Source organism: Rhinopithecus bieti, unplaced genomic scaffold, assembly GCF_001698545.2.
Source record: "Rhinopithecus bieti isolate Rb0 unplaced genomic scaffold, ASM169854v2 scaffold_758, whole genome shotgun sequence".
NCBI classification, from domain to species: Eukaryota; Metazoa; Chordata; class Mammalia; order Primates; family Cercopithecidae; genus Rhinopithecus; species Rhinopithecus bieti.
In genome coordinates this window covers 54,560-62,041 of record NW_016803215.1, presented here as the reverse complement: position 1 = coordinate 62,041, position 7,482 = coordinate 54,560, and the positions used below count along the sequence as shown (strand labels likewise).

At 47.1% G+C, this 7,482-nt stretch overlaps 1 long non-coding RNA gene across 1 annotated transcript in view; it reads right to left on the bottom strand.

Annotated features, from left to right (window-relative positions):
* Window positions 1–2,728: 2,728 nt before the first annotated feature.
* Window positions 2,729–7,482, bottom strand: part of LOC108527924 (uncharacterized) — a 6,434-nt gene continuing 1,680 nt past the window's right edge. Inside the window, exons 2-3 of the long non-coding RNA XR_001884979.1 lie at window positions 6,770–6,840; window positions 2,729–3,059 (exon numbers count right to left, since the gene is read on the bottom strand). This is a non-coding gene — a long non-coding RNA (uncharacterized LOC108527924). The remainder of the gene's footprint in view (window positions 3,060–6,769; window positions 6,841–7,482) is intronic.

Below are 7,482 nucleotides of genomic sequence, written 5' to 3'. Positions count from 1 at the left end.
AAGGTCAGAGAATCAGTGGCTAAGCAAAGCTGAAGAGTCAGGCTTGGACGTCAGGAGCTGGCTTTTCTTCCCTATAGATGCCCCCTTTTTGCTTTAGCTGGTTTGAGTTTCTGTTCATTGCAACCAAATGGGTATTTACTATGACGCTCTGCTACACAGCCCCCACCCACTACTGATTCTGAGAAGCTACCAGCTGTCTTTCCCCTGGGGGTTGCACCACGGTACAATTAGGTACCTGTATACCCAAACCTCCCAGTCTTCTTCTGATCTTTCAAGAAGCTAAGACAAACAACTTCCTTCCGCCCTTGCCAGTGGGAGCCCATGTGGATCCTTGGATTCGTGACTTTGCAGATAAGGTGCCCTTCTCTTGAAACTTGGCAGTGTCACCATCGCCTGCTGTTGTAGAAACCAAAGTCATGAAATGTCTGGAGGGAAAAAATAGCTTCCAGATCTGCATTCCAAAGCATGCTCCTGGTAAGTGGAGTGGTATCCAATTTTTTAGGGACTTAGGAATGAAAGCAATCCACTAAGGATGTGAGGAAACTTAAACCTGATAATACTAATGTATGCCTCTTTTCCATCCTGAGGCCTCCTAAAGCAGGATGGAGGGCACCGGTGAGGCCATTTCAGTTCATCAACTTGGCCTCATTTCCATCAGGTGCGCTGCTTGCATCCGTCTGCTCAGTGTCCCAGGTTATTTTGGGCTAATTCATGACCTTATGTGCCTGCTTTTGTTTTTAAACATTTTCTTTGCCCGTCTGTTGCCCAGGAATCCGTTGCAATGCCTCCGTCCAGTTGGGGGAAGCATTAGCAGGTCCTTGTTTTGAGTTTCCTATCATCTTTAGCACACTGTTTTCCTTTCTAAGACCCAAAAATATTAGAGGCAGAAACTTTATCTTCTGGCTAACTGTGGTCTTATCATCAGAGAGTATGGTGTTACAGTTAAACAACCAGCCTCCATCCATTCAGCCAGTAGACACTGGGGGCCTATGGGCCAGGCACTGATGCTACCATGTTAGTTAGACATCATGGCCTTGACCTTTACTCCTTTTCAAATTCTGATCTACTGCTTTGACTGAAAAGGAAGCGGAATCATTAATTTACTGGGTATGTTGCATGGGAGCACTTTTGACGTCCACATATCTTGTTGGCTATGTATGGGATTACTGCTGGGTGTTCTCTAAAGAGAACAGCATGCAACAATGACCCTTTTCCTGCGAGTTTCTTTGTACCTTTCATCAGTTGAAATATAATAGCTCATAATAGTAACTACTTTGTATAGAGTCCTTCCTAACCATCAGACACTATGCAAAGTGTAGTCCAGACAATATCCCACTTCATCCCCACCATGTCATCACTCCTGTTATACCTGTGAAAATGATGAGCCCAGAGTAGGTAAGTAACTTGCCCAAGGTCACAGAGCAAGTGTTGGAGCCCAGACTTCATACCCATAACTGCTTAATATAGCACTTTCCTCAGGGAAGTCCAGGAACCAGCTGGTTGTCTACTAATGAATGAAGACAGGATGACAGACTTTTTCTGTAAAGGGCCAAATAGTAAATCCTTTCTTCTGTAAAGGGCTTTATTGACCATAGGTGTCTCATTACCAGCACTCAACTCTACCAGTGCAGTATGATACATAAATGAATGACCATGGCCATGTTTCAATAAAACTTTATTTATAAAAATAGGAGGTGGGCCACGTTTGCCAGCCCCTGTGTTAAACTGTCACCCAGAGTAGATTATTAGGATCTGCACAGCTGTTGCCTGGCACATGACAACCTAGAAGCAAGATTATTGTCATCTTCATCATTGAGACCTTTTTGAGCTTTTACTATGTGCCATGCACTGAAGTAAACACTTTCCATAAATTTTCTCATTGAATCCTCTCAAGCACTCCAGGAAGAGATAGGAGTGCTTGAGAAGATCCCATTTTATAGACAATGAAACTGAGGCCAGAAAGGTAATTTGGCCAAGGTCACTCCACTGGGATTTCCAAACCCACCTCCTAACAATTACATCACTTTGAATATGGGGAAAAAGAATACCATTCAGTGTGCTTTTTCCTGTTCTCTCGATCAACACCAAAAGCAATCAACACAGACAGAAGATGCTGTGACCACATGTGGAGGGGGACTTCTCTCCACCACCAAGCAAGCAGTGAGCTCTGCAGCAGACACCAGCTGGGTGTCCGCCAGTTCAATTCCATTGCTATCTACATGGAGATAGCATCAGATCCCACAGGCTGGGGGCTCAGTCCCCAAGACTTGCCCACTTCAGACACCAGTCACAAGTCCGGGACTCTGGAACTTCTAACCGACAGGCTTCAAGTTGGGGTTCCCATGACCCCTCTGTGGATTTGATGAATTTGCTAGAGCAGCTCACAGAAGTCAGAGTAACACATTTACTGATTGGTTGTTTATAAAAGATATTATAAAGGATACAGGCCAGGCACGGTGGCTCACGCCTGTAATCCCAGCACTTTGGGAGGCTGAGGTGGGTGGATCACCTGAGGTCAGGAGTTCAAGACTAGCCTGGCCAACATGGTGAAACCCCATCTCTACTAAAAATACAAAAATTACCTGGGCATAGTGGCTAATACATGGGTACCTGCAATCCCAGCTACTCAGGAGGCTGAGGCAGGAAAATTGCTTGAACCCAGGAGGCAGAGGTTGCAGTGGGCCGAGATCGCATGCCATTGCACTGCAGCCTGGGCGACAAGAGCGAGACTCCATCTCAAAAAAAATAAAAAAATAAAGGAAGCAGATGAAGGAATGCATAGGGCAAGGTATGGGGCAAGGGGCGGAGCTTCCACACTCTCCCTGGCACACCACCCTCCAGGAACCTCCACCTGCTCAACTGTCTGGAAGCTCCTGAACCCTGTCCTCTCAGGCCTGTTATGGAAACCTCATTGGATAAGTCTGATTGAAGCATGGACAACTGTGTCAAAATGGGATTGGACAAGAAGAGTTCTAAACCCAGCAAGGCCTGTCTGTTCAAATTCTTCTCAGCCTCTCTGTGCAGCATTCCTTCCTCCAGGGTATCCGGCAGGATCCTCTCTGCAATGAGATTAGACCCAGAATCAGATTAGAGTCCTGCTGTGGGCAGGTGAAAGGAGGGTCGAAGAATGTCAGAGAGTGAGATCGTGTTTACTGTAACAAGGGCCATGGGAGTTATAAGCCAGGAACTGTGGACAAAAAACAAAATATGGGCTTGGTGCAGTGGTTCACGCCTGTAACCCCAGTACTGAGGGAGGCCGAGGCAGGAGGATTGCCTAAGCCCAGGAGTGTGAGACCAGCGTGGCCAACACAGTGAGACCCATTCTCTACAAAAAAATTTGAGAAATTAGCCAGGTGGTGCATGCCTGTAGTTACAGCTACTCGGGAAGCTGAGGTGGGAGGATTGCTTGAAACTGGGTGTTTGAGGCTGCAGTGAGCCATGTTCTTACCTCTGCACTCCAGCCTGGGTGACAAAGACCCTGTCCCAAAAACAACAATAACAAAAACTGTATATATAAAATATCACAACCACACTGCCTTTTGTCGTCAGAGAGAAGCATCTGCACACTAGGGAGTGTTGTCATTGGGTCTAAAAGACCTGCTTCTCCTGTACTAAGTCTCAGAAGACAACGCCTTCATGGTATGTTCCCTTCCTCTAGGCATGCTGCTTTCATAGGCCCCCCTGAGAATCACCTGCTTTCTTTAGTTAATACCTTAGGTCAACCAGGTGTGTTGCCTCACGCCTGTAATCCCTACACTTTGGGAGGCCAAGGCGGGCAGATTGCTTGAGCCTAGGAGTTTCAGATCAGCCTGGGCAACATGGCGAAACCCCGTCTCTACAAAAAAATACAAAAATTAACTGGGTGTGGTGGTGCACACCGGTAGTCCCAGCTACTACTAAGGAGGCTGAGGCGGATCGCTTAAGCCTGGGAGGTTGAGACTGCAGGGAGCAGTGAGTGTACCACTCCACTCCAGCCTGGGTGACACAGAGAGACCCCGTCTCAAAACACAAAACAAACAAACAAAAATACCTTGAGTCAGGTGTCCCCGGGCTAGGCACCATGCTATTTCTTCTGACTGGTTTTGCCTCTCTCTGCACTGGTCCATTATGTGTTGGTTTTACAATGTCCCTGTCTGTTTCCCAGGCTCTGGGGTGTCCTTGCGGTGGCTACATGCAGTGTTTACCTGTACCTTCCATCTATTTCCTCTGCCTGTCTGCTAAGCAGAGAGCTGCTTAAATGACCTCTGGGCCACAGTGATGGCTGAGGACCAGCAGGTCACCCAGCCCCAACCCTTATCTGATGCCACTGATACTGTCCTCAGGGAAGACAGGAGACAGACACTTGAGAGGCTTGTTTTTGAAGAGTTCCTGTTAACTTTTGTGTTAAGTCATGTGGGTGCACCAAGGTGTCACTTTAACAGCTTCTCTTTCTTGGCAGTGACCTTGAGACCTAAAACTGGGCCACCGGATGCTCTGGAGGGGACACAGAAAACACCCAATCTGTCTCCAGCCCTCAGGCAGAGCAGGCCTTCGTGCATTCATTCAACAACTATTTCTACAGCACTCACCTCGGGCCAGGTACCCTGATGTGGGTGCTGAGGATCCAGAATTGAAACGGATAGACAGGTCCCTTCCCCCAAGAGGTTGTGTTGGAAGTAACAGATATTTTATGAACACTTCGCTATGGAAAATAATCTCTGGGTCCCAAGCAGAGTGGGGTTCAGCTGGAAGAGTGGTAGCCCCTCTCCATCAGTCGCCTAGTATGGGGTCCAATAAATATCACACTTCAGAATGACGATTCTAGCTCTCACCTCCCTGTCCCCCAGCTCGCCTACAACCAGGAGAATTCCAGGACCAGTACTCAGTGCCCAGCACATTTACTAAGTATGTCTGGATTGCCTGGCTGTTGCTGCACACCGTTTTCACAGAGTAGCTGTTGCAAGTATAAAAATCGAAACCAGCTGCCCATATTATTACCATCTTTGGAAGGGACCCAGGAGAGCACTGTGGAAGCAGCATTACTGGATTTTAAGGTATCTCCCTCACATGCACACAAACACAAAAACACTTTTTGGGAGTTTAAAACATAGTTAAGGCTAGGGCCTATCAGGGTGTTAAACTTGCACACGGAATTGCCTGTCGGTTAGAAGCAGAAAACACACCCCATTGGACACCTGCAGCTCACTCGAAGGATCGATCGGTTTGGTTTTCAAGTAGATTCACAGTGTCTAAGATAACCACAAAAAGAGAGCTGGAGGGCTGGGCGTGGTGGCTCACGCCTGTAATCCCAGCACTATGGGAGGCTAAGGTGGGTGGATCACAAGGTCAGGAGTTCGAGACCATCCTGGCTGACACGGTGAATCCCCCCATCTCAACTAAAATTACAAAAAAATTAGCTGGGCATGGTGCCGGGCGCCTGTAGTCCCAGCTACTTAGGAGGCTGAGGCAGGAGAATGGCGTGAACCCAGGAGGTGGAGGTTGCAGTGAGCTGAGATCACACCACTGCACTCCAGTCTGGGTGACAGAGCGAGACTCCATCTCAAAAAAAAAAAAAAAAGAGAGAGAGAGCGAGCTGGATAGATAAGTTAGTTTCTAATAACCTGCAAATGGGTCTACCTGCAGCTGTTGACCCATCGTCACTGGCTTTTTGTCCTGCCTCTTTGCCCCCCTCAGTGGTCCCATAAATGCCTGACATCAGCGCCTCTCCCCATTACACCTTTTGCATAGCTTCCAAATCTTGCAAGAGATGAGAAAGCCTCTGAGGTCAACCAGGCTGTGACCCCGTGCTGCTCTCACTCCAATTGCCCCAAATGAATATTGCTGCTGCCCCTGAACTTTGATCTCTGTGCATCCTTCTCCATCCATCAAGGGTTTCCTGATGACTGTGCAGTGTTTGTAATGATTAATTCGTAAGCTGGTATTTGTGAAGTGCTAAGGGAGCCCTGCATTTTGTGAGCCAACTTCATCTCTGCCATCTCCCGAATCCCTGCCTGTTTTCCCAGCACCTCAGGCTGGAGGGACCACACAGTTCTGTCAGGCTCCAGAATGTCCCCAGTGCCATCTCCCCATCACTCAAGGGCTCTTCCCAACTCTTTCCCCTTCTTGTTTCTCCCCCCACCCCTTTTCCAAAGTGCTGTTGTTTTTCTTACTATCACTTCACCCCTCCCCAAAAGACAGTTATACAAGGGAGATGTGGGAGGAAGAGAAGAAACATAAGTAATGATGACTAAGTCAGCCTGGCTCCCTTGCCACTGGAATATTGTCAGAATCGGCCGGCTCGCCCTTGCCTCTGTAAAAAGCCTTTGCCAAGGGTGTGATTTTTCCTGAAGATCATTCTTTCCACATGACCAAATGCTGTAGTGTGTCATCGGTCCAGATCATTTCTTTCTGCCAGAATCTATGCTTGGGGCACAAAATTCAGGGTCACTCAAAATGATTTCCCCTAATCAAGAGGCAAGTGATATTTCCTGGAAGTTTCACCTCCAATCAGGGCTCATCGGTTTTCTCTGCTTTTCCTTCCATCACTGCTTCTTTGATTCCTGAAAAAAAGTGCTTTTCTTGAAACCCAATGACCAATGACCAATGAAGAAAAAAACTTCGAGTAAAAGACAGCCCCTAGCATCCATCTCTGGCCCAGGCCCAAGGCCTCTGAAATGGGGCCACAGTACTGGGCAGCTTGAGGTCTCACCCTGTGGTCACAGGCTCAGAGCTCTGCAAACCCCAAAAACCTGTGAGAAAAATCAAGCCAAGAGGTGTTAAAACGACTCACCCATCCGGGCAGCATTTCCTGAGCTCTGCCTGAGTTTAACAGTTGCAAGGCTCCGGCGTTCAGCAGCCCTCCTGCAAGATGCTATAGGTAATGAGCAGGAATTCCCCCAACCTGTGTGTCATGGAAAGCAACCCTCCCTCCCATGAGCTGTGTCCACACAAAGCCAAATGGGTAACTGACCAGAGAGTTTACTACACACAGGCAGTCCACATAATTCAAACCCAAACCCCAGTTTTTTCACATATATATGTAAGTTGTTTTGCAAGAAGGCAAAACCCTCACATTATCTCCTCACTGTGAAGTTTGCGCCCACGTCAAGCAGATGCAAACAATTTCATAAAACGGCAACCCAGTTTTATGCAGAACCATTGGAAATCATAAATTGGAGTAAATTGAGGCTCACCAGAGTCTTGAAATTATCTGCTTTGTGAGGAAGACTAAGAATTCAACAAACTTAAGCATCTACAAACATCATCTGCAGACATCATCTTAAACATTTTAATCTGCATCCTGTCCCTAGTCCTTTACATTCCTTAAATAACTATTTGCTTCTGTTGGGTCCTTCAGGGCTGCATATGGGAGATATGGAAGCCTGTCTTTTGCAAATAGCTGGACCAAACTGCCCAAAACTAAGAGAAACTTAATTCTGAGATTAAAAAAAAAATCATTTAAGCTAAGCATCTTTATTGGACTCAAAACAATTTTAAACAAGT